The sequence below is a fragment of the Protopterus annectens genome, chromosome 1.part0 (genome assembly GCF_019279795.1).
Source record: "Protopterus annectens isolate FY-2018-M chromosome 1.part0, PAN1.0, whole genome shotgun sequence".
Classification (NCBI taxonomy): Eukaryota; Metazoa; Chordata; order Ceratodontiformes; family Protopteridae; genus Protopterus; species Protopterus annectens.
The window spans coordinates 701,793,006-701,820,935 of record NC_056725.1 but is presented as its reverse complement, the minus strand read 5'-3'; the positions used below and the strand labels follow the sequence as shown (position 1 = coordinate 701,820,935).

The window sequence follows — 27,930 nt, the reverse complement described above, 5'->3', positions numbered from 1 at the left end:
GTCACCAAATAAGACGTTTTCAGGTGGAGATCTCGGGGACCCTTCTCATCATCAAAATCAGTATCTTCAGTGATGGACTCCTGAGGGGAATTCAAGGGGCTCCTCTTGCACTTCCTCTTCCTAAGAATTTCTTTGTTTGGGTGTTCCAGAGAAGTATTGGAAGAAATAGCAATACCCTGTTGGGTAACCTGGAGACTTTGGGGCTGGCTGTCACTGTGGAGTAGAATCATTGGGCTCAAGGCACAAAGAAATATGGGATCCAGAGGGGAGATCTGAGGGATGAGGAAAGTACAGTTGTGTACACTTACCATATATGTAGATGTTCGAGTGTATTCACTGTTGCAGTCATCGCATTTGGGTTATCCGTGCCAGGGTAGCCCTTGGCTGGCCCGAATACCAGAGGCATAGTATTTCTGTATCGGTTAGGACTGATGTCAGGTCATTCATAGTATAAAGTAAGGCAGCCAACGGTATTGCCCAAGTAGGAGCCAGGTTCTGGTAGAAGAACCCAACCAGTAGAAAAGTAAATACCAATATGCCCCTTGTAAGGAAAGAGAAGAAAAAAAGGGGGATGGAGGGAGGGAAAAGTACAGTTGTGTACACTTACCATAAATATAGATATTCGAGTGTATTCACTGTTGCAGTCATCACATTTCGGTAATCCCTGCCAGGGTAGACCTCAGTCGGCCCAGATACCAGAGGCTTAGTATTTCTGCGTCGGTTGCTGTCGCTCCAGGACTGACAAGTCGTTAGTGGTATAATAACAGGCAGCTGACACCATTACATCAGTTTTTCTTGCCCTGTCAGGAGCCCCCAAAAGGGAGCTAGGTTATGGTGGAAGAACACCACCAGTAGAATGTAAATACCAAAAATTCCTTGTAAGGCGAGAGAGAGAGAGAGAGAAAGAGAGAAGACAAGGGGGATGGAGGGAGGGAAACCAGGACTGCAACAGTGAATACACTCGAACATCTACATTTATGGTAACTGTACTATGTTCTTCATGTTTCACTGCTGCAGTCATCACATTTGGGTTGATTCCCAAAGTTGATGAAAAGGGTGGAGGCAGTCAAGAAGACTGGGGGCTGGCTAGGATGCCCTGCAAGACTGCAGTGGCAAAGCCTGCCCTGGATTTGGAGAAGATAGGCAGGTGGTAATGCTTGGTGAAGGTATGAACAGATGTCCATGTTGCAGTCTCCAGGATGTCCCTAGTGGGGACCCTTCTGAGGAAAACTGCAGAGGCGGAGGTTGCTCTGGTGGAATGTGTCCTGACCCCCTTAGGGGGAGGTTTTCTGTGCTGCTTGTAACAGAAACTAATGCAGTGTGCTATCCATTTGGAAATTGTTTGTTTGGATATGGCCTTGCTCTCTGTTCCTGCAGCAAAGCTGACTAGCAATTGATCAGTTTTTCTAAAAGATTTAGTCCTGTCTAGGTAGAACCTGAGCTGTCTGTGCACATCTCTACAGAGCAGAATCCTTTCCCCTTGTTTTGTGGGTTAGGGAAAAAGGTGGGCAAATGAACAGATTGGTTGAGAGCCACACTGGACACCACTTTTGGCATGAAGGATAGGTTAGTCCTGAGGGAGACCCTGTCAGCATGGAAAATGATGAATGGCTCTACAGCCATAAATGCTTGTAGCTCTGATACTCTTCTAGCTGAAGTGATGGCCAGAAGCAAGGCTGTCTTCCATGAGAGACATTTTAACTCTGCTGAAGCTACAGGTTCAAAGGGGACCAGGGTGAGCTTTTCCAACACAAAGTTTAGGTCCCAAGCTGGGGTAGGAGCTCTTCTGGGTGGCCTCAAGTTGTTAGCCCCTCTTAGGAAATGTTTGAGGAGAGGGTGCAAGAAAATAAGTGACTCTGTGCTGAAATGAGCAGAGATGGCAGAGGTGCGAATTTTAATAGAAGAGAAGGATAGACCCTTGTGTAGTAGGTCTGACAGATAATCCAGGAAGAGAGGTAGGGAGGGTTGTGCCGTTCCATCTCCCTTAGCCTGGATCCAGGTGCAAAACCTTTTCCACTTGTCAGCATATGACTTTCTAGTGCTGGGGCGTCTGGCTTCACGTACAACATCTAGAACTTGTTTGCTTAGACTGGCAGCTTGATGAGAGTTTAGGGAATAAAGCCAGGCTGCCAGATTGAGGGTCTACAATTGGGGATGCATAAATTCTCCATTCCTCTGGGTCAGGACTGTTGGGATCTGAGGTAGGTGCTTTGGTGGCAGGGGTGACAGGCTGCGCGGCAGTGGGTACCAGTGCTGGTATGGCCAGTCTGGGGCAATCAGGATTGTCCTTGTTTTTTTCCTCCCGTACTTTGAGCAGTACCCTTGAAATGAGTGGTGGAGGGGGAAATGCATAGACCGAGATGTTTACCCACTGGAAGGACAGAGTATCCACTTTCCAGCCCTTGCTGTGAGGTTCCCTGGTGCAGAATTTGCTGAGCTGATGATTGGAGAGGGAGACAAAGAGGTCTACCTTCGGGGTGCCCCATTTCTGGGTTACAAGTGTGAAGGTTCTTTGGTCTAGCTGCCACTCGTGTGGGTCTAGCAGGTTTCTGCTTAAGTTGTCTGCCAGAGAGTTTAGACAGCCTGGCAGGAATTGTGCTATCAAGTGTAGTTGCATGGCTGAGGCCATGTGCCAAAGGGTCATGGCGAGCCTGCACAGGGGATAAGAGTGAGTCCCTCCCTGCTTGCTGATGTACCACATTACTGTGGTGTTGTCTGTTTTGATCAGTAGAGGCCCCGGGGAGAGTAGGGGTCTGAAAGCTGTCAGGGCATGCTGAACAGCTAACATCTATTTTAGGTTGATGTGTAGATGTGTTTGATTTGGGCTGCAATGGCCCTCAATGCACCTGCTGTCCAGGTGTGCACCCCAGACATAGTCTGATGAGTCTGTGGTGAGGGTCTGGGCAGTGTGTGGTTGAGAGAAGGGAAGTCCCTTGTTGTGATAGCATGCTGCTGTCCACCAAAGGAAATCTTTCCTTAGACAAGGTATCATTGGTATAAGAGTTTCCAGGTCTTGAAAGTGCTGACAACAAAGGCTTTTTAGGTACCACTGTAGTTTCCTCATATGCAGTCTGGCATATGGAATGAGTAGAATGCAAGAAGCCATGAACCCTAGAGCTTGCAGGATTTTCTGTGTGGATAACTGGGTCCTGGTGGCTAGTTGAGAGAAGTAGGCAGTCAGGTAGATTTGTTTTTCTGGTGCAAGGAAAGCCATCTGGGATGCTGTGTCCAGGATTGCTCCCAGGAATACAACTTTTTGTGTGGGTACTAGTTTGGAATTCTTTTCGTTGACAGTATACCCCAGGAAGGTCAGTAAGTCCTTTACAAAGATCAGGTGCTTTAGCAGCTTTTCCTGACTGTCTGCCTGAATCAGACAGTCATGTAAGTATGGGTAAATTTGAATATTTCTTTGTCTGCAAAAAGTAATGGCAGGAGCCAGACATTTTGTGAAAAATCTGGGAGCAGTGGATAAGCCGAAGTGAAGCACAGAGAACTGAAAGTGCAGAGATCCTGCTCTGAAACGTAGGTATTTCCTGCATAATTCCCTCATTGGGATGTTTAGGTAGGCCTCTTTTAGGTCTAGGGTGGCTAGCCAAGCATCCTTGGAAACCATAAGAAGAAGCTGCTGGAAGGTGAGCACTTTGAATTTTGGTATCACAAGAAAGGTGTTTAGAATAGATAGATCAAGGATGGGACGCCATGTGCTCTTATTCCTGGGTACCAGGAACAGTCTGGAGTAGAAACCTTGGCCTATCTGTTCTGCAGGAACATGCTTTATTGCCCTCACAGACAGGAGGGAAAGGACTTGCTTTTTGGCCTCTGCCCACTGGTTTGGGGAAAGATCTAGGAACCTTTTGGGGTTGGCAGAATGTGGAAATAAAATTTGTATCCCTGGGACACTATGTTGAGGAGCCAGCAGTCGTTGGTGATGGTGGCCCAGTTGCTTGCGTGGAAGGAGAGTTTTCATCCTAGGGGCATGTGCAGGTGGGTAGAGGGAGGGGGTGGAAGTGTAAAGTCATTGTCAGCTCTTACCATAAGGGGTGGAACTCCATTGCTCTGCCCTGGGGCTGTTGTCTGTGGGGCCTGCTTCCCCTGGGTCTGGGCTGAGCTGGCCGGGGGGGGGAGGCAGGAAAAGACCAGTGCTTGGAGGAGCAATGCCTACTGAACCTCAGTGGCTGGACCTGTAAGAAGTCTAACTGTCTGCATAGATTTACCTTTTTCCTCCATCTTTTTTAAGACCTCTTCTGCCTTGGTGCCAAATAAGTTGTCTTTGTGCAAGGGTGCATCCAATAATTTGGATTTGACATGGTCTGGCAAGGTCTGTTCCTTAAGCCAAGCATGCCTTCTAAGTACAGAACCAGTGACTGCTGTCCTACAAGATGCTTCTAGGGCGTTAAAACCACATTGTAAGGTGTGCTTAGTTACTTGGCTTGCAGAATGCATTAACTCTTATAACTCTATTTTCTGCACAAGCAGGGAAAGAAGATATTTTTTGTTTATGGAGTTCCACGGTATGTTGCTGATATTTCAGCATATGGAACTGACAATTTAATGCTCTAATAGCAAGAGTAGCAGAGGTATATACTTTTTTACCCCATCTGTCTAATGCTCAGGAATCCCTCTCTGAGGGGCTGGGATTCTTAGCTGAAGTTGTTCTGATCCCTTTAGGTCCTTGAGAGATGACCTCGGGGTCAGCAGTAGGATTTCTGAAAAGAAATCTGAGAGAGTCAAGGACTCTATAGTACCTGTCAGGTTTCCTGGGAGCAGGAGGGAGGGTGTCAGGGGTCAGACTGGATTCCATAAAAACATCATCCACAACATCCAGGACAGGAGGAATGGCCAGGGGTCTGTGCTGTGGAAGATCTAAGAATTTCCTGAGTCTCTTTTTTGACTGAGGATAGTCTTGACATTCCCATTGGAAATGCTCCCTTAAAGTATGCAGGGTTTCCCCAAAGGAAAAGTCCTCTGGCGGAGAGGCTGAAGGGACGGATTCCCCTGCATCAGAATCCTCATAAGCAGAAAGGGGTTGCATATCTTCATATTCAGATGCATCAGAGTCATCGGACTCCTGTTCAGATAAAACTACAGGGGACAAGTCTCTCTTTCTTTTGGAAGGAGTAGCCTGGCTTCCCCTGATGAGCATTATAAGGTCTTCCACCATTTAAAGCATTTGAGACTGAGGCATGGAAATGGGCGCCTGAGCTTGGGTCGTCAGTCTTTGGGTGTGGTGCGTACCCTGGGCCTTAAAAACTCGGTAGTTTTCGAAAGAACTGTAGACATGAAAGTCGTCGGTCTGTGTCGAGTATTGGTAGCGCGAAGTACTTCCTCAGAAGCCGGTACCTGCTCAGCAGCTCCAGACCCATCCAAGGTAGAGACATCTGCAGGATCCTTTGTTAAAGAGTCTCGCGGCTTGCAAATCCACAGAAGCGGGCATCAGGGACTGGGAAAGCGCCTCACCGAGAACCGGAGAACTGGCAACTAGCTTAATGGAAGCACTGTCAGCAGTTTTGGACCTGTGCGGTCTGTCTCTGTCTTTATCCTTATGTTTTTTCGGAAGATCAGTTGTCGGATGAATTAACAAAGCCATATCGGAATTCGAGGACTGAGAGCAAAAATATCTAGCTACAATAAGGGCCAGACAATGTATAGTTCTGGCGTTGAACAAAGCACAAAGCGATAGCGGGGGACGTCGTGGTCTGGGCCTAAACAAGTGACACAGTAAGAATGAAAGTCCCGAGACTGTGGTATTCGCTTTCAACAGGCGAGACAATTATTAACTTTTTCTGACATCGGTTAGAGCAAGAAAAAAGATCTCTAACAAGGTACTTGGCTTTAGAAAACTTCAACTTCAGTTTGGAAATGAAAACTCAGGTACCGGCCAACTGGCACTCATGAGAACTGCTTCTGCTTTGGGCTCCACGGCAAGAAAGACTGATGTACTGGCATTGGCTGCCTGTTTTTATACCAGTGACGACCTGACGTCAGTCCTGGAGTGACAGCAACAGACGCACAAATACTAAGCCTCTGGTATTTGGGCTGACGGAGGGCTACCTTGGCAGGGATAACCCAAATGTGATGACTGCAACAGTGAAACACGAAGAACATCCAGTACTGCAACAGTGAATACACTCGAACATCTACATTTATGGTAAGTGTACACAACTGTACTATGTTCTTTGTGTTTCACTGTTGCAGTCATCACATTTGGGTTGATACCCAAAGCTGAGGAAATGGGTGAAGGCAGTCAAGGAAGCTAGGGGCTGGCTAGGATGCCCTGCAAGACTACAGAGGCAAACCCTGCCCTGGATTTGGAGAAGAGAGGCAGGTGTTAATGTTTGGTAAAAGTGTGAACAGATGCCCAGGTGGCAGCCTCCAGGATGTCCCTGGTGTGGACTCCTCTGAGGAAAGCTGCAGAGGTGGAGACTGCTCTGGTGGAGTGAGTCCTGACCCCCCTTGGGGGGAGGCTTTCCGTGTTGTTTGTAGCAGAAATGGATGCAGTGTGCTATCCATCTGGAGATGGCTTTACCTTCTGCCCCTGCAGCAAAGCTAACCAGCAATTGATCAGACTTTCTGAATGATTTAGTCCTGTCTAGATAGAATCTGAGCTGCCTGTGCACATCTACAGACTGCAGGATCCTGTCTCCCTTGTTCTGGGGATTAGGAAAAAAGGTGGGCAAATGAATGGATTGGTTGAGAGCCACTCTGGACACCACCTTGGGCATGAAGGATGGGTTAGTTCTGAGGGATACCCTGTCAGCATGGAAGATGATGAAGGGTTCCACAGCCATGAGTGCTTGCAGCTCAGAGACTCTTCTGGCTGAAGTGATGGCCAGAAGGAAAGCTGTCTTTCAGGAGAGAAAGTTTAGCTCTGCAGAAGAAGCTGGTTCGAAGGGGGTCAGGGTGAGCTTTTCCAACACAAAGCTAAGGTCCCAAGCTGGGGTTGGTACTCTTCTGGGTGGCCTCAAGTTGCTAGCCCCTCTTAGGAACTGTCTGATCAAAGGGTATGAGAAAAGAGGCTGCTCAGTGGGAGAATGAGCAGAGATAGCAGAGGCATGAATTTTAATAGAGGTAAAAAAGAGGCCACTATGTAGCAGGTCAACTAAGTAATCCAGGATGAGAGGGAGGGAAGGCTGTGCTGTATTGGCTCCCTTAGCCTGAATCCAGGTGCAGAACCTTTCCCACTTGTCAGCATAAGACTTTTTAATACTACGGTGTCTGGCCTCACGTATAACATCTAGAACCTGTTTACTGAGGTTGGCAGACTGATCATGAGTCAGTGAATAAACCAAGCTGCCAAACTGAGTGTCTGCAATTGGGGATGCATGAATTCCCATTCCCTTTGGGTCAGGCGGTTTGGAATCTAAGGAAGATGCCATGGTGGCAGTGGGGACAGGCTGCACAGCAAGGGGTACCAGTGCTGGCGAGGCCAGTCTGGAGCTATAAGAACTGTCCTTGGTTTTTCCTCCTTTATTTTGAACAGTACCCTGGGGACGAGAGGTAGTGGAGGAAAAGCATAGATCGACAGAGTGGACCCAGGGGTAGGACAGGGTATCCACTTTCTAAGCCATGCAGTGATGCTCCCTGGTGCAGAATTTTCTGAGCTGATGATTGGTGTGGGAGGCAAAGAGGTTAACCTTCGGGGTGCCCCATTTCTGAGTTATTAGGGTGAAGGTTCTTTTGTTGAGCTGCCACTTGCGTGGGTCCAGAAGATTTCTGCATAACTGGTCTGCCAGAGAGTTGAGAGAACCTGGTAGGAATTGTGCTAACAGGTGGAGTTGCATGCCAGAGGCTGTGTGCCAAAGGGTCATGGGAGTCCCTCCCTGCTTGCTGATGTACCACATCACAGTGGTGTTGTCTGTTTTGGCCAGGAGAGCCCCTGGGGAGAGAAGGGGCTTGAAAGCTATCAAGGTGTGCTGGACAGCCATCATCTCTTTTTGGCTGATGTGCAGAGGGACTTGCTGTTGGCTCCATTGGCCCAGTATGCATCTGCTGTCCAGGTGTGCATCCCAGGTATAGTCTGATGTATCTGTGGTGAGGATCTGGGCGCCGGGGGGGTGGTGGTGAGAAAGGTAGTCCCATGTGGGGGCATGCTGTTGCCCACCAAAGAAAATCTTTTCTGAGGCAAGGAATTATAGGTATAAGAGTCTCCAGGTCTTGAGAGTGTTGACACCAAAGGCTTTTTAGGTACCACTGAAGTTTCCTCATATGCAGTCTGGCATATGGAAAGAGTAGTATGCAAAATGCCATAAACCCCAGAGCTTGCAGGATCTTCCTTGCAGATAGCTGGGGTCTGGGTAGCTAGTTGAGAGAAGCAGGCTGTCAGGAAAAAGTACAGTTTTGTACCTACCATAAATGTAGATGTCCGATAGGAATGCATCTGCAGTCCTTACAAATGGGTTGTCCTGTCGTCAGGCAGCCCTTCGGTCGGCCGGATTCCAAAGTCTGGGTCTGGCTTCGGCTGGTGTCGCACTTCACCCGATGTCATAGCTGCAGTTACTCTGGTATAAAGGCATCAGCCAACGCCATTTTCCTCAGTGTTTCTTGCCCCAGATGCCAGGTGCCCTCTAGGAGGACTAAATTTGGATAAATGCCAATGATTCCAAATATTAGAGAGCAAACAAAAGATAAGCATGTATGTACATATATACAAACAAATACACCATAATAGATTCCCCCAGCTAGCTAAAAGAGGGGTAAATACCCTAGGAGTACCACAGAGGGGAAGGAGGGTGGGTAATCCTGACTGCAGATGCATTCCTATCGGACATCTACATTTATGGTAGGTACAAAACTGTACTATGTCCTTCAAGGATGCATCTGCAGTCCTTACAAATGGGTAGAATACCATAGCCAAACTGGGGGAGGAGGAAAGGTAGAATTATGGTGTAGTTAAGATCCCTTGCAAAACAGCAGTGGCAAAACCTGCTCGGGATCTAGAGTATAAAGGTAAATTATAATGCTTGGCAAATGTATGCACGGAGCTCCAAGTAGCAGCCTCTAAAATGTATTTGGTAGCCACTCCTCGTAGAAAAGCTGTGGTAGTGGCTGTAGCTCTTGTAGAGTGAGGCCTGATGTTTTCTGGAGTTTTCTTTCCATGGTAGGAGTAACAAAATCTAATGCAATTTCCTATCCACTTAGATATTGTCTGTTTTGAAATTGCTTTCCCTTCCTTTCCTGTTGCATATGCTACCAGTAGCTGGTCAGTTTTTCTATTGCTCTTGGTCCTGTCCAGGTAGTAGCATAATTGTCTGTGTACATCCAAGGTATGCAACAGTCTTTCTCCCCTGTTCTGTGGGTTGGGGAAGAATGTAGGTAGGTGGATAGCCTGATTTAAAGATACTCTGGAGACCACCTTAGGCATAAAAGTAGGATTTGTTCTCATGGACACTCTATCTTGATGGAAGATCAGAAAGGGCTGTACTGCCATTAATGCCTGTAGCTCAGAAACCCTTCTTGCTGAAGTGATTGCCAGCAGGAAAGCAGTTTTCCATGATAAGTATTGCAATTCTGCTGTTGCTGCTGGTTCGAAAGGAGGTAGTGTCAATTTTTCTAGCACAAAGTTCAAGTCTCATGCAGGTAATGGTGGTTTCCTAGGAGGCTTTACATTTTTAATTCCTCTCAGAAACTGCCTGAGCAGAGGGTGTGAAAAGACTGGAGGATCCAAGTCGTATTCTGCTGAAATAGCTGATGCATGAATCTTAATGGAAGAGTAGGACAGGCCTTTGTGGAATAGCTCTGCCAAGTATTCCAGGATGTTGGCTATGTTTACCAGTGACACATCTTCCCCTTTAGCAGTACTCCAAATGAGATATCTTTTCCATTTTGCTGAATAGGTTCTCCTTGTTGAAGGTCTGCGAGCTTCCAAGATAATGTCTTTAACCCTTTGGGATAAATTTGGGTTAATTTGTCTTATGCAATGTTCCAGGCAGTCAGCTGCAGAGTTTTCAGGTTTGGATGCAGGGTGTTGTAGTTGTTCTGAGTTAACAGCAAGGGAACTAGGGGTAAGGGCCACATCTGTTCCCGAGACATGCTCCTCAGTAATGGGTACCAATGTTGCCTTGGCCAGTCTGGAGCTATCAGGATGATCCTTGGACGGTCCTCTTTGATCTTCAATAGCACCTTGTGCATCAAAGGAAGTGGTGGGAATGCATATGCTGTCAGATTTTTCCAACTGAAGGATAGGGAGTCCACCTTCCATGCCAGTGGATGGTACGTTCTGGTGCAGAATTTCTTTAATTGGTGATTGTGTGGGGATGCAAATAAATCTATTTCTGGGAGACCCCATTTTCTTGTTATGGTTTTGAAGATGTCCGGATGCAGCATCCATTCGTGGGCATCCGTGGTAGTCCTGCTTAGTATGTCTGCTAAAGTGTTTTCTTTTCCTGGTACAAAAATTGCTTGTAACTGAATGTTGTAACTCAGGGCCACATTCCAGAGGTCCAGGGCCATCCGGCATAGAGGGTACGAATGTGTGCCTCCCTGCTTGTTGATGTACCACATAACTGTGGTGTTGTCTGTCCTTATCATCAACTGGCCTTGTCGAAGAAATGGTTTGAAAGCCTGAATTGCCAGTTTTACTGCCAGCATTTCCTTTAGGTTTATATGTAGATGCAGTTGCTCTTGAGTCCATAAACCTTGTATGCATTTGTCCATCATGTGGGCCCCCCAACCGAGGTCTGAGGCGTCCGTTGTGATGGTTTGGCTTGGTTGAGTGCTGTGGAAGGGCAGTCCTTCGTTTGTTTGACAGGCCTGAGCCCACCAGTGGAATTCTTGCTTCAGGCATGGAATTATTGGAATGTGAGTCTCTAGGCTGTGCTTGTGCTGGGACCATAAATTCTTTAGGTACCACTGTAGCTTTCTCATGTGCAGTCTGGCATGTGGGACCAAAATTATGCAGGATGCCATGAAGCCCAATGCCTGTAGGACTTTTCTTGCTGTTAGATGGTTTTGCTTTGTTAATGCCAAGAAGTAGAGAGGGAGTTGCTCCTGCTTTTCTACTGTTAGGAATGCCATTTGTTTGGATGTGTCCAGCTCCGCACCCAAAAAGGTTATCTTTTGGGATGGTATCAGCCTTGACTTTTTTATATTGACTGTATATCCCAGGGCTTGTAGAAGGTAAATGACTCTTTTCAAGTCTTCTGCTAGCTTGTTTTTGTTGTCCGCTTGTATCAGGCAATCGTCCAGGTAAGGGTAGATTTGGATTCCCTGAAGCCTGCAATGAGCGATTACTGATGCCAGGCATTTCGTGAACACTCTGGGTGCAGTAGATAAGCCAAAGGGCAATGCTGAGAATTGATAATGCTCTGATCCTGCAAGAAATCTGAGGTATCTTCTGCAATCTGGTCATATGGGGACGTGCAGGTATGCCTCCTTGAGATCTAGAGTAACCAGCCAAGACTCCTTGCCCAGCATGCGAAGAAGCTGCTGTAGGGTCAGCATTTTGAATTTTGGAACAATGAGGAATGTGTTTAAAGCGGACAGATCGAGAATAGGTCTCCATTTGCTTTCTTTCCTTGGTACTAGGAAGAGTCTGGAGTAAAAGCCCTTTCCTTGCTCCATATATGGTACTTTTTCCACAGCTCTTATTTTTAATAATTGATTTACTTGTTTTAGAGCTTCTGCCTTTTGATCTGGTGGTAGGTTTGGCATTCTTCTCTTTCCTGGTAGTGTATGGAAATGAAACCTGTAACCTTGGTCTATAGTTTGTAAAATCCACTTGTCTCTTGTGATGTAATGCCAGTTCTTTGAAAATAAAGCTAGCTTTCCGCCTAAGGGTGCTTCTAGTTGTTCCCTGGTAGGCGGTGCCAGAGCCAAGTCACTGTGATTGTCCTGTTACAGTGGTGGTGGCTGCGTCTGTGCCTCGCTGGTTGTTACCCTGCCATTGGCGTCCCCTGTAGGCACCCCTGGATTGGTTTCTGCCCCTTGAACGCCTATTCCTGCCTCTCTGTGCTTTGGAGGAGTCTGGAAAGGACCAATTTTTGGAGGGCCAATTCCTGCTAAACCTTGGAGGTTGGACCTGTAAGAAATCTTTCACTGTTTGTACAGATTTTGCTTTCTCTTCCATCTTCTTCAGTACCTGTTGTGCAGGAGAACCAAATAAATTGACCTTGTCCATGGGAGCATCTAATAATTTTGATTTGACATGGTCCGGTAAGGCCTGTTCTTTTAACCATGCATGCCTTCTGATAACTGTGCCAGTCATGGCTGATCTAAAGGAAGCCTCCAGTGCATCATAGCCGCATTTTAAGGAATGGTTACTAACTTGCTGAATGTTATGTACCATTTCCTGAACATACTTCTTATCTAAAGGTTCATCAGAGGACAGTTTTTTAGTTAACTGGTCTAGCATAAATTCTTGATATTGTATCATATGAAATTGACAGTTAAAGGCCCTAGCTGACAGAGTAGCAGAAGTGTAAACTTTTTTACCCCATCTCTCTAAGGACCTGGATTCCCTTTCAGAGGGGAGGGGATTTTTAGCAGAGGTAGTTGCTACAGCCTTAGGCCCCTGGGAGATAGTCTCAGGATCTGCAAAAGGAGCCTTGTATAAATGGTGATGTGTGTCCGGGACCCTGTAGAACCTATCGGGCTTAGCAGGGGCCGGAGGTAAAGAATCAGGAGCAGTACAAGCATCATTAAATGCATCATCTACAACAGAAAGAACTGGAGGTATAGCTAAAGGCCTATGTTGTGGTAAATGCAGAAAGGTTCTAAGCCTTTTCCTGGAGTCAGAAAAATCTTGGCCCTGCCACTGAAATTGTTCCCTCATAGCATGCAAGGTTTCCCCAAAGGAAAATTCCTCAGGTGGAGAGGCAGAAGGGATGGACTCTTCAGCATCAGAGTCTTCGTAAGGGGAATAAGTAGCCTCTGGAGGGTCTGTATTATCTGAATCATCAGAGGAATCATCTGTGGACACAGGCTCAGGGGGCTCTGCTCTAGGCCTCTTCTCTGGAGGTGGGTGAGAGGCCCTGTCTGGATGAGGTTGGGATCCCCGGATTAAAGAAATGAGATCCTCTGCTAAAGAAAGCATTTGGGAACTGGAGCTGGGCCTGTGAGAGGGGGTCTTAACAGGCACAGATTTTGTAGCTTTAGCTGCTTTAGCCCTGGCAAAGGCCTTAATGGACATGGCTGCAGGAGGCCTAGCAGCTCCACGTGCAGGGGTTGAAATATCCAAGGGAATAGTGTCAGATAATTCCTGAGAAACCGCAACTGCAGGTTGGATTTCAGAAGCCGATTCCACCAGGTTAGAAGAGGCCTCGGTAAAAGGCATGTTTTCGGCTGAAGGAAGAAAAGCTTGCTCGGTTTCAGCCGAGACCGAGACACCCGCGGTTGGCTTAACCGCGGTTTCGGCCGAAACCGCGGACCGCGAGTGTCGGTCCTTTTCCTTGCATTTTTTGGATATTTGAGAAGTCGGAGGATCCGACGGCATAATATAAGCAAAATCAGAGCCGAAAAACTGCTCAGCAAATTCCGACCGACGTCTAAGCGTCCGTCGGTTAAAAGAAGCACAGGCTAGACAAGCTGCTACATCGTGGTCTGGGCCTAAACAAGGTAAGCAGTAAGAGTGGAAATCTTTATGAGGTATTTGTTTCCCACAAGTTAAACAGTTATTCACTTTTTCTGACATCGGCTGAGGCAAGAAAGAGTCCCCAACGGGGTACTTAGCTTTTTAGAAGTCTTCGGTAGTAGTAGTATTCGGTAGTAGTAATCTCTGGATCTGACCGACCGGCACTTGCGAACAGCTTCTGCTTCGGGCGCCACGCGGCAAGAAAGACTGAGGAAAATGGCGTCGGCTGATGCCTTTATACCCGAGTAACTGCAGCTATGACGTCGGGTGAAGTGCGACACCAGCCGAAGCCAGACCCAGACTTTGGAATCCGGCCGACCGAAGGGCTGCCTGACGACAGGACAACCCATTTGTAAGGACTGCAGATGCATCATTGAAGGACATTTTGCTTTTCTGGTGTAAGGAATGCCATCTGGGATGCTGTGTCCAGGCTTGCTCCCAGGAATATAATCCTTTGGGTGGGCACCTGTTTGGATTTCTTTTTGTTGATTGTGTACAGCTTTTCCTGGCTGTCTGCCTGAATTAGGCAGTCGTGTAATTATGGGTAAATCTGGATATTCCTTTGTCTGCAAAAGGCAATAGCCGCAGCCAGACATTTTGTGAAAACTCTGGGAGGAGTAGATAAGCCAAAGGGAAGCACATAGAACTGAAAGTGCTGAGATCCTACCCTGAAACAAAGATATTTCCTGCATGATTCCCTGATAGGAATGTGGAGGTAGGCCTCTTTTAGATTTAGGGTGGCTAGCCGAGCATCCTTGAAGAGCATGGGTAAGCAAGCTGCTGGAGGGTGAGCATTTTGAATTTTGGGATCACCAGGAAGGTGTTTAGGATGGATAGATCAAGGATGGGGCACCAGGTGCCCTCTTTTCTGCGTACCAGAAAATGTGTGGAGTAGGAACCTTGGCCTTTCTGTTCTGCAGGAACGTGCTCTACTGCCCTCATACAGAGCAGGGAAAGGACTTGGTTTTGCGCCTCTGCCCAGTGGTTTGGAGGTAGATCTGGGAACCCTTTTGGGGTTGGAAGGGGGTGGAAAGAAAATGTGTATCCCTGGGACACTATGTTGAAAACCCAGCAGTCGCTGGCAATGGTGGCCCAGGTGCTTGCGTGAAAGGAGTGTTTTCCTCCTAGGAGTAAGTGAAGGTGGGCAGAGGGACGGGGTGAGGGAGGTGAGTCATTGTGAGTTCTTACCATGAGGGGGTGGCTTAGAACTCCCTGGTTTTGAAGTGGAGGTAGTCCACTGCTTAGATCTCTGCATTCCCTGTGGCTGCTGCCTGGGGGGTCTGGTTCCCTGGGGTCTGAGCTGAACTGGCTTATTGGGAGCAGGAAAGGACCAGTGCTTGGTGGGACAATGCCTGCTAAATCTGGGTGGCTGGACCTGTAAGAAATCCTTAAGTCTGCAAAGATTTCACTTTTTCTTCCATCTTTTTTAAAACCTCTTCTGCCTTAGTGCCAAATAACTTGTCTTTGTGCAAGCAGGCATTCAACAATTTAGATTTGACATGGTCTGGCAAGGGCTGTTCTTTAAGCCATGCATGCCTTCTAATGACAGGTCCAGTGACTGCTGCCCTGCAAGAAGCCTCTAGGGTGTCAAAACCACAGTGCAAGGAGTGTTTAGTTACTTCACTTGCAGAATGCATTAACTCTTGTAACTCTTTAGATTCTGCACAAGCAGGAAAGGAAGACATTTTTTGTTTGAGGAGTTCCAGTGTATGTTGCTGAAATTTTAGCATATGGAACTGACAGACCTCTTTTCCTTTTGGAGGGGGTAGTTTGGCTTCCCCTGACCAACATAAGGTCTTCTGCCATTTTAAGCATTTGACACTGAGGCAAGGAAGCAGGTGCCTGAGATTGGGTCGTCGATTTCTTGGGTTTGTTTCGTACCCTGGGCCTAAGAAACTCGGTAGTCACGAAAGAAGATGTCGGTTTGTGTCAAGAATCGGTAGCGCGAAGGACTTCCTCGGAAGCCAGTTCCTGCTCAGCAGCTCCAGACCCATCCAAGGTAGAGAGGACCGCAGGATCCTTAGTTGAAGAGTTTTGCAGCATACCAGACTCCGAAAAGTTCTCGGTAGCAGCCTGCAAATCCACAGAAGCGGGCATCAGGGGCTGCAAAAGCACCTCACTGAGGACCGGAGAACTGATGACTAGCTTAATGGGAGTGTCGTCGGTAGGTTTGGATCTGTGCGGTCTGTCTGTCTTTATCTTCACGTTTTTTTGGAAGATCTGCTGCTGGATGGCTTACCAAAGCCATATCGGAGTTCAAGGACTGTAAGTGAAAATATCTAGCTACAATAAGGGCCGATGATGGATAGTTCTGCCGTTGAACAATGCACAGAAGCGACAGCGGGGGACGTCATGGTCTGGGCCTAAACAAGTGACGCAGTAAGAATGAAAGTTTTAGTGTGGTATTTGCTTTCCACAGGCAAGACAATTGTTAACTTTTTCTGACATCGGTTAGCGCAAGAAAAAAGGATCCCCAATGGGGTACTTAGTTTTAGAAGACTTCAGCTTCAATTCGGTAGACGAAACTCAGGTAGCGGCCAACTGGCACTCGTGTGAACTGCTTCTACTTTGAGCTCCATAGCAAGACAGACTGATGTAATGGCATCAGCTGCCTTACTTTATACTGTTGATGACCTGATGTCAGTCCTGAAGCAACAGCAACCATTGCAGAAATACTAAGCCTCTGGTATTTGGACTGGCCGAGGGGTACCCTGGCAGGGATAACCCAAATGTGATGACTGAAACAGTGAAGCACGAAGAGCATCTGTCCATCCTGCAGAAGCAGAGAACACTCTGTCCACCACCTCAAAGGCAGAATGCTTCAGGGAGAAGGAAGTCTATGAAGACAAGAAACCACGCTTCCACCCCATCGGCTACCCCAGCCCTGAAGACAATCCACCCGAGCTAGAGGTCGGAGCCGAGTTATCCACTGCTGAAGTTCGAAAGTTGGCTAACACCTCAGATCTGACAGAGATGCTTTGGCTCTGAGAGTTGTCCTGGGAAACTTGGGTGCAAGGGCTCCAAAATAACAGTTTGAATGGGAGAAGGAGCCGAGACTGGTGGTGTAGTACTAGCAAGGGCTTCCTGACCTGATGGGGTAGTCGCTGGAACAACTCTCATATGAATCTGCGCTGAGAGAAACTTCATCATTCTATCCACATCAGCCTCAGTCAGACTTCTGGAAAAATGAGATGTCATGGAGGGACACCTGTAGTGCCGGTGGGATTCCAAAAAAGGAGATGGTACCCCACAGGGTACCGGATCTATGGTGGGGGAGTAGCAGGTCTTAGGTAATGACTTTGGATCTGAAAAGATAGGATCCAATGAAGCCAATTTACTAATGCTGGCGCTTTGGCGAAGGCGTAGGCATCAGATCAGATTTCTTTTGTTTTTTCTCAGGAGGTTCCATCATCAGGATCAGAGGATGGTTTTGAGGATCCAGATGGACCCAAATGCTTTCCATAAAGCTCCTTTTGTTTAGGTTTAGGGGTTGAGCCCCAGATAAATTTCAGAGGAGGAGGAAGGTAGCAAGCCTTTCAGAATTAGCTTGTTTTTTCTGTCAGTGATGGCCTGAGGATTAAAGGACTTGCAAATTTTGTAATTCGTTTGAAGATGTTCTGGGCCTAGGCAATAGATGCATAAAATGAGAACATCTGAAAGCGGTAATTTTTTACCACATTTCTGACATTTTCTGAATCCCAAAGGCTTTTCAGACATATTAATAACACGTTAGGAAATGAACAAAAGAAAATGTTTTCTTATTCAGTAAAGAGAAAGAGAGAGTGAGAGAGATACCTACAATGGTATCAAGAATACACTCAATGTGTAGAAAAAGGTTTACCAACAATGGTAACAAGAAATACACAAAAGTGTAGGAAAGGGATATGAAGCAGAAACTATAACAGGAGAAGAAATCTACAAAAGGTATAAACATACAAAGTTATAAATACATCAAAATCCGCCTTAACTCTCCCTGGCCCTGTCTTTCCTATTACCCTATCTTTTGTATGCATCTCCAGTTTTTACTAACCTTCAGTCTTCACTTCTCTCTAAACTAGAGCAAACATACAATAAAATAGCCAGATTTGACTCTAATCTCCCCTACAAATCCCACCACTGCCTCACCCTTAAATCATTACAATGGCCCGAATTCCCTAAACAATTGTTTCTTTCTCAACTGCATACCACACTCTCAGTTCCTGATAATCCCACTTCCTGTCCCTCCATCTCTAATACTGTATATCTATATAACCCCAGGCGTCAACTTCGTACATCTGACAAACATCTTCTTGACATTTACAAACAGTCAAATATCGGTAAGTCCCTATATAAATACTCTGTAGCACACACCTGGAACTCCCTTCCACTTAAAATAAGTATTGCCCATAAGTTCCATTTCAAACTACAACTCAAACACTACTTTCTTAAGACCTGGTCCTGCCCTTGCCGAGCTCCGACCTGATCTCTAACTAATTTCTTCCTAAATTCTACTTTTGAATACTTTATGTTTTTCTCTCTTTTTATCTGCCTTTCTTTCTTGCTCTTCTTTACAGTACATCTACAATCAGGTTCTTGTAAATATCCCTACTCAGGGATTATCCTGCCACTATTGTACTGGATTTTTTGAAACTTATACATAAATATATTGTCTTTGTTAATTTCATTTTATATAAATGTTTCTTGTCAATATTACTATTGTAATTTTAGTCTTTGTATTATTTATTTATTTTTTGCATGTCTGTAATTGTAATTGGAGCTTTTCTCCTTGGGTCTCCACTGCAAATGGGCCTTTGGCTCAGTTGGACCAACCCGGTTAACAAATGACAATAAATAAAGAAAGAAAAAGAAAATCTGAAATAATCAACACTAAGCTTGACTGCTCACAGTTACCATGTCCAAACACGATAGTGGTAAATGAGATCACAGGTTTGTTAGAGGTTAGAGCATTATGGGTAAGGGAGGAGCTTGAGAATTTGATAGTGGCCACAAGCTGAAAAATAACATCAGAGTTGAGGAGCGAAAGAAAACTGACAACATCAGATCAATTGCTTAGGCCTCAACAGAGGTCAGATATGGGTGGTATGTGAATCTTTAATGAACTGCAACTATTACAGTTATCCGACAGTAGTACTGAATACCTAGAGCATAAAATTGTGGATCTGGAAGACAGAGAACGCAGGAACATCATCAGAATTTATTTATTTTATTTATTTATGTTTGATGACCGAGGAAGTCCACTGGGCCAAGAAGAGCCCGTTTTCAGTGGAGGCCTGGGGAGAAAAGCTCTACAGTAATTGCAAGTTACATTTCACATGTTACAAAAGGACATAGTTCATACAGCTAATTAAACATTTACAGATAAGCTCCATGATACTTGCAAATGGCTTGTCACAGTGTTACAAAAATGAAAAGACATAATTCAATACAGAAATTTTAACATTTACATAAAGTGAATATATCTGTTATAAACTCAATTGCAGGTTTATCATTTCAAAATATATAGCTACTAGCCATTAGTAGGTTAGGAAAATATTATGCATGGAGAGGGTAATAATACATTTGAGATCGGAGAGTATAGTACAATAGATATTAGAGAGAAAATTAGTTTTTAGTAGGGGAGGGATTGTTTTGGGTGGGATGAAGTAATAGTAGAGGTAGATGGATGAATCAGTGCAAGGTGGAATGAAGGGGGGGCGGGTTTAAGTTGGAGCGTGGCAAGAACAGTGGGACTCTCAGACCGCTTAAGCCAGAATTAACTGTAAGCAGCTTATGCTATCATTCCTGGTAGAACAGCTTGTTCAGCTTTAAACAGTCGGTCAATAAGATAGCTATGCTTTTTGACAGGACGGGATGAGGAAAAACACTTTGGAAACTTTGGTAGTAACTATATGACAATTGTACTCTTTATCAGAGTCTATTTAACTTTGAAGTAACCGTCTCAGCTTAGTGTACATTGAAGGGGTATTTGGAGAGGAGCATTTGAAAAAGGTCTCTTTCTTTATTTCCCTTTACTGACTGTTGGTGCAGCTTATATCGCCATACTTTAAGTGAAAGGGTTGTCTTTTGCTTCAATGGGCAATTAGTTTGCTTTCTATCATAAATGATGGACAACTGCTATGCTATGTTACATCCGTAAACATCTTGGTCTTGTTAGTGGGGTGTTTGACTTGTGCTGGATGGTTATATATTAACAATGAGATGGCAGTAGATATGCAGGTATTTACTAGGGGCTTGAAACTATTGCAGAGTTTACTGGCTGAGCATCAGGATGTCTTATGGCTCAAAGTAGGGACTCAGTAAACATTTCAAAAATGTTTGTTTTATCTTTAATGGAGATCATCTTTAATGTCATGGAATGTGAACGGCTTTGCTGACAAACAAAAACAGAGTGAGGGGTATGGTCATACATTTATACCCAGAAGCCCCATTTTATGTGTTTCCAGAAACTTCCATGACATTGTTAGCATCATAGTCAATATTATGGGGCATGTATAATCAAAGGTACTGGTCAACCTATGACCAAGGGTGGAAGCCAGGCACTTTAACTCTTATTAGAAGGGGTACTCCCCTCAAGGTATCCAAAAATATTTCTGACTCTCAGGGGAGATATGTTTTGGTTAGGAGCAGACTGTATCATCTGCAGATGACAACAGTGAACATTAATGTGCCCTTTGCCACTCTGGTTAAGAAAATTGGCCAGTTAGTGAGAGATTTCCAGAAGCATTTATTAGAGCAATGAAATGTGGTGGCAACTGCAAGGGTTTTGGTAAATAGGACTCTCTCTTCCTCCTTTCCTATTAAGCAAGGACCAAGTAGGGTTGCCCTTTGTCACCACTGACTTTTGCCGTATACCTGGTACCCCAGGCAGAACAACTGAGGTCTTCTGACACATTTAGGATATGTAATAAATAAAACAGAATACAAACTGTCACTATATGCTGTGATTACCCCATCCAGAAACTCAGATGATTAAACTTCTTTGAGAAATTAAGCCTGTCTGAGCAATTGTTAGGATGTAATATTAATGCGGACAAAACAAAAGTAGTTCAAATAAATTTTAGTCCTTCAGAAGTTATGATATCCACATTTCCATTTCAACTTGAAAATACTTTGCAAGGATCTGTTAAGAAAACTCGTAGCAAGATCTTATCAAAGGCAAGGGGGGGTTTAGGGAACTAGAAATCTTTATGTATGGATATCCCACAAAAGATAATAGTAATCAGATGGTTTGTTCTTCCTCAGATCATTTATGCTTTCCAACCACTTCCAATCTCCATTTCTCAGGAATTCTGGTATGATACTAAATCAATCTTGACACGGTTTATTTAGGCAGGCGACAGACCTAGGTTCAGATGGGAACATCTTACAATGCAGATTTCCTTGTGAGGACTGCAATTGCCACATTTGGAATTGTATGGTTTGGTTGCTAAACAAAAATTGTTCAGAGACTTTATTAACCCAAACAAACAGACAGTATGGTGTGACATACTGGGATTACCCCCCAACTCTTTGCCTCCACAAAAGTTTAATCTGTTGTTATTCCAAAGGCCATTTCACCGGAACCTACTTTCATCGGTGTTGGCAACATTGGTTAAAAGAGTTCAAGAAGGCTTTAACATCTGATTGGATGGTCGATTTACTTCCTATAGACAACCCTCTCCTCCTATCATCCAACACCACAACTAAGACTGAACTTGAGAGTCAAGAGGAGAAGGTAAACACTTGCACCACACCACACTCATCGCATAGTCCCACTAAACCTACACCACCAAAATTCACACATAGAAACACAAAACCATTTGCGGAGGCTCTCAATAACAATCTGCTCAAGCAACAGAGACCTCCAAAGCAGAAACGCAAGCAACCTCCACCCCCAACACAACCCAAATGACATAGCCCACAGACTCAGTGTGCCAATAAACCACAGCCCATAAGGCAAAACAACATACCCAACACACTAGTCATAGGTGACTCTATAGTCAGGCACACTGATGACACACTCACCAGGCTAAACAAGGAGAAGGTTACTGTCAGCTGCCTGTCGGGTGCTGGGATCCACCACATAACCCATGCACTCCGGTCACTCCACAACAAGTGCAAATATGACTCTGTCATTGTCCATGTTGGTGTGAATGATCTGACACATACCTGCCTGGACTACATGATAAGAGACATGGAAGAGCTCTCTGATCTTGTAGCCCAGGTAGGTATGACGCTAACCCTGAGTAGTATCTTGCCATCGCCCAGAATGATACCACAGTACAAGGACAAAATGACTGACTTCAACAATTGGTTAAGCTTCTGGTGTCATTCTAAGGGGATCCAGTATCTGTCTACCTGGGACGACACAGTCAAGAGACCATGATGCTTTGCCAGAGATGGCTTGCACCTGTCGCCCCTGGGACTTCGGATACTGGGTAAGGGTCTTGCCGCCCCTATAGTGCCTTTTTAGCCGAGGTTTAAATGACAAATTCACCACCATAACAAGAACAGTCAAGCAAAAACTGAGGGCAATGCTACTCAATGCCAGAAGTCTAAATCTCAAAATGCACTCACTCGAGGCACTCCTTAAAATGGAGAAAATCGATATCTGTGCAGTGACTGAGACCTGGTTCAAGGCTCTAAAGAGCACCCCTGCATTACCAGGCTATAACTCATATCACACTTTTCGGCCATCTAACCTTGACCAGAACACCAAAGGCAGAGGTGTGTCCATACTCATTAAGGATGTCCACACCTCCATGCTAGTTGCACAGCATAATGCATCCGAGGTTATCCAAGTGCAAAACCTAAATATCTGTATGCCACTATCCCCATACTGTGACATATTAACTTATTAAATGCAATTAAAACAGTATTCAATTCTTGATGAATAATCTATAACTATGGTGACACTTAAAGCCTCCAGTAAGCAAGAGGTCTGTCTTTTAAAAAGGGTTTCAGAGAAACCCTATCATTGAGGCCATGCACTCTGTCTGCTTGTAACCTAAGCATCCATCGAGCTTCTTGCTTCTCAGTATGATTCCTGATATCTCCAAGTCTAGCTGTCTGATTATTACAGATATATAGGTTTTATATATATTGTCATATCTTTGTCACACATACATTTTCTAGTTCAGTTAAGTCATAATATCTGTCACTGTAAGATGTTTCTAGAGCATTTTATTGCTCATTAGGATAGTCATTAATTTATTTTTAATGTTTTGAGAGTTGTTTTATGGGCAAGAACTCAACTGAAATTTTGGGTTATGCAGTTTTAATTGATTAATCACTTAATAGAAAGACTGTTTCTATTGGTCTGTATTGAATGTGATTTGTGTATTTAATTAGAAAGAATCAGAAGTGTTTTTAGAAGTCTGATGAAGAGTTCAATGTACCGTGAAAGCGCTTAATGGCCTTTGTTTTCATTGCTTTTATTATTGCATTCTGTTTTTGTAATTTTATATAATAAACGGTCAGCTCCGATAGTTGTGGTGTCGCCTCCGAAGTTTATTCCTTTGAACTCATAAACAAAGACATTGGTAACCTCCACACTCTGGACCCCACCCAGTTCAGGTTTGTGAAAGGCACAGAATGCCTTCTGAACCTGATCGACTTCTTTGAGGCAGTCACCAAAGCCACAGACGAGGGTAAGGTGGTTCACACAGCCTATCTTGACCTCGCCTAGGCTTTCAACACCATCCCCCATTCTGGAATTATAGCTAAACTCACTAAACTAGGTATAAATCTCTAAGTCACAAGATGGGTTGCCAACTGGCTCACTGACAGAACCCACACTGTAAAAGTTGCAGACTCCAAATCTGACTTCAGACCAGTGACAATTGGAGTACCACAAGGTTCAGTCCTGGGACCTCTCCTGTTTGGTATCTACTTCTCTGAAGTACAGGTTAACACAGAAGGGCTCTGGCTAACAAAGTTCGCAGATGATGGCAAACTAGGAGCCATAGTCAAGTCCCCAAATGATATGGACATCCTACAGAAGGACCTCACTGAGACAGATGCCTGATGTCAGAGGCATGGCCTCATGCTCAATGCCAAAAAGTGCATTGTCATCCCCTTTGGTAAAAACTCTGTACCTATGCACTACCACATAAATGGAAATCTGCTTAACGCCGAATGTGTGATAAGAGACCTTGGGACCCAGGTGGACAGTAGTCTCTCCTTTGATAATCACATCACCACAGTAGTCAGGAAATCCTTCTATGTGGCACACCACATCACAAAAGGGTTCTCATCCAGGAAAAAAAAGAGGTAATTGCTCCCCTCTATTCGATACTCATTAAACCCATTATAGAGTACAACGCTCCTTTTGGAAAGTACCTCACAAGACAACTGTAGCAGCTGGAAAGGCCGCAGAAGTACCTCACAAAGAGGATTACTGGCCTCAAAATGATGCCCTACACTGACTGTCTCAAAAAACTCCAGCTTTACTCTGTAGCATATCGCCTACTCCAAGGAGATCTCTGCCTAATATATATAGCTATGTTAAACTCAGAGCTGCTGGACATGCTACACCAAAAGAAATCCCAATCCCTCCGAGCTACACGCTCTAGGGACCTAAACCTTGTCACCACAATAAACAGGACATGCTGGAGGGATAGATTCCTGTCCCAGAGACTTCCTATACTCTGGAACAAGCTACCCATTTATGTCAAGCAAAGTTCCTCATTAGCATTCTTCAAGAAAACTCTTGATGAATGGATGGGAAATAGGAAATACACCCTGGGGATCACTTATGTGGCTCTGCTCGACAGGGGCACAGGAAATTAACTTTCTTGGGTGACGTAAGCCAGGGAACCTTGTTGGCTAGGCTTACTTAGGCCCTTGTGCTGATAGCCTAGTACCTACCTATGAACCTATAAAATAAATTGGGGAATATGGTCATATTTGACAGACAGCTAAATATATAACATCTTTACTGTTACAATTAGCTTTCACTTTAAATATATATGTATACTGTGTGTCTGGATGCACAAATTTGTTCTGTTCAATAAATTGACATTGATTACACTTGGTACATGGTGATGTACCTGTCAAATTTACATTATTTTCTATTGATTCATGTTTATAACAAAGCATCCTCTTCAATGATTTTTTGTTTTTAAACATAAATGTTGGTGTTTCACCTATTAACGGTCTTATTTCTGGGTCTTGGGTCAATATTGACCAATATTTCTTAACTGTGTCAGTGACTAAATTACTTTTGGTAGCATAATATGTTGGTAGCCTTACTGCTTGTTTATTGACCTTATCATTTTTACCTTTCTCCAAGCACCAAGACAATAAGTACTGAACGGCTTGGGAAAGGTCATCAAAGACCTGAATCCCAGCATCAAAGTCACTGTCAACACCAAGGCTGATGCAGCCTACCCTGAGTCAGAGGACTTAATCACGGAGCACCTTGACACCAAAAAATGTCCCCAGTGGCATCGGTGTAGGAAATGCAGCCTCCAAAACCCCAACAAAGAGACATTCAGCTCAAGAAACTATCAGAGACAATCGGGTCGACACTGACTGTACTGACATCAGTGGAACTGTCAGCGTCAAGACTATAGGAGTTGCTATAGCATCATGTAGTAGGCATCAGCTTCTTAAGCAATCTTGAGGAAGGATTTTGTGACCACATTTGTCACATTTCATTCATTATACCCCAACTGCTTATCCATGGTAGCTCAAAAACAATAACATTCCCTGCAAATGCACAGCTTGAATTGTAATACTAAATGCAGAAGCCAAACCTAACAAGCAAAACCTTGAAATGGTGCAGCCTAATGGTCACAAGTGCAAAGAATTGTAAAGGAGAACTCCACCCAAATGGCAAGTTTTTCTTTCCAAAGTGATTTTCCTTCCAAATAATCTAACAATAAAAGTGACACTCAAAGAAAAAACAGAATTGAATAATTATTCTGTTTGTTTTGTGCTAAAACTTATTTCTGTTTACCTTTTTCAGAAGTCTTACATTTTCTTTCCCACTTTTTTCTCATCATCTATTACATCACAAAGGACAGGAGAGACAGCGCATTTAGGTTAGGTCACTGATTCTAACAGAATCATTAAGGAAATAATAGCTCTTAAATACATGCATTTAAATATGCCTCATCAGTCACGGATTACTAGCACTAAAGATAAATAGTAAAACCTGGAGTCACAGTTCTGATTCTGAACAAAAGCAAAGGTTTTAGGCTTAAGTTTTCAGATGTAAATGCACAAGAAATCTCCACTCACATATTAGTTTTATTTTTGTATCACAAATTTGTCGTCTTTCCTTTTAATCAAAACCCAAAGGTACTACAAAGGAATCATTTTCACCATGTTCTGATTTGCTGTCGGTATTTAATTTACATGTTTGTCCTAGAAAGTGCATGTTATCTTCTTGTGGTGCTTGTTACAGCAGTTTTGCAATGCCGACAGGATTTGGTCGGAGAAGAGCTGATTAACATCAGACACACTAATTCTAAGTGTTGTGTTAAAATGCAACACTAGCCAGCTCAAAGTAATGTCTATCACAGAGATTAGATTTCTCACACTACGACACTGAAAAAACATAACTACTTTTTTCAGACCTGAAATTCAAATGTTCTTTATACCACATCAAAGGCAGACACTAATAAAATTTAAAGGAAAAGTAATGAAAAAGACGTGCTGATGCAGGCAGTCAAAAGAAAGCAATCACAGTACTGTTTGCAAGCTAATGGAGAGACAGCCACACTCTCATCACATGGGGTGTTTCTTTCCCTATAAAATAGGGAAATGAAAATCTTAATTACAAAACAAACTCGTACAGCATGACAGTCCCCTTTCAGTCCATTTAGGTATAACAAATTATAAAAAATAACAGCCACTTACACTGATTTAATGACATTAGAAATGCAGGAAAGTTCAAGACATGCTGAAAGACTTTTTTTTTTTTTTCCACTTTTTGTCATGGTCCTCCTTCGGCAGGAAAAACTTTAAAGCTGGTTTATATCTGACATGAGAATGTACTTGTAGTACAGGTGACACCAAATCAGAATATCCCACAAGCTTCAGGATACCGACAACAGATAAATATGCAACAAAACAGAATGAAAATCTTTGTAGTGCAACCTTGTTTAGTGACAGAGGACGAGGAGCTAAAACCTGAGTAAATCTGCAAAAATTAGACCTGTTGGGCAAAGTGGATGGACTAAATTATGATTTTGACCACCCCCCTTTTTCCTATTTTTATGTGGGGTTGTAGTGTAATTTTAACTGGCATCACTTCTCTTGATTTAGGGCCACTGTTCTTCCTTCTACAATAATCACATCTAACTACTGCTGGCCTTCTCCCATATAATCTATCCATCTCTTCTGGCAGGAAGTCGTTGTCTCCTGTTACCTTCTTCCTAATTCTCCTAAATCTGCTCTATCAAATCATCTTCGGCTTTTTCAGCACATCCTGATCAAACCACTGCAATCTGCTTTCTTTAACCTTCTCTGCAACTGGCGATACTTTGGCTTCGACTTCTACGTCTTCATTTCTTCTTCTGTTCTGCAATGTGTGTTTTTATACCCAATTTAGTAATCTCCTCATCATCACCTCAAGCTTCCTCTGCCTTCACTGTCAAAGTTTCTGTGCTACACAGAAGCACCATCTACACTCCTGTTTTATGCACCTCACATTTCAGCTTTTTGGCATTCTTGTGATGCACATTATACATGACACACTGTGCCAAATGGTTGCAGCTCCTCTTATTCTAGCCTTGCCATCCTCATTCAGATATCCCTTCTCTTCAACAGCACCCACAAGACACTTACTAACCTGTTCCACTGCTTCCATTCTATCTCAGTTTTCAACTTCCTCCTCTTCCGTTTTCCCTCATTTCCTCTGAGGACAACTGTCTTTTCTAAATTCAGTTTCATTCTATGTGCCTTCGACTTTGCATCCCAGTTCCCTATGATTTACTGAAATTCGTGTTCAGAGTCTCCCTGTAGTGCTATATCATTTGCATAAAGTGTCTTTGTTGATCAATCTCTCAGACCTATCTGCTAATGCAGTCTCACACCAATATGAGCTGGAAAAGGCTCACAAGCTGAACCCTGATGTACACTCACTCACTCCATACCAGAACCCTTCTGCCAGTCCAAAAACTGTCTGCACTTGTGTCATTTAATCTTTGTACAGTGCACCCAGTAATTCTCCCAATATTTCCAAGGCTTCTGTCCAAACCAGCTTTTCTGCAGCACCATCATGATTTATCCATGTCTAGGAATACTCAAGTTGGACTCTGCTCTCATCTCTTCTTCTCTACCGTCTTATTGCAAACATCAGGTAAGTACTGAATCACGATATAAATCTAAACTGCTCTTTCCCATCTTTCTTACCATTATTCTGTAGATTTATC

At 44.2% G+C, this 27,930-nt stretch overlaps 1 protein-coding gene across 2 annotated transcripts in view; it reads right to left on the bottom strand.

Moving 5' to 3' along the window:
• LOC122794156 (endonuclease 4 homolog) overlaps positions 1-27,930 on the bottom strand; it is a 1,200,618-nt gene that overhangs the window by 679,759 nt on the left and 492,929 nt on the right. The gene's annotated exons all lie outside the window — the stretch shown is intronic.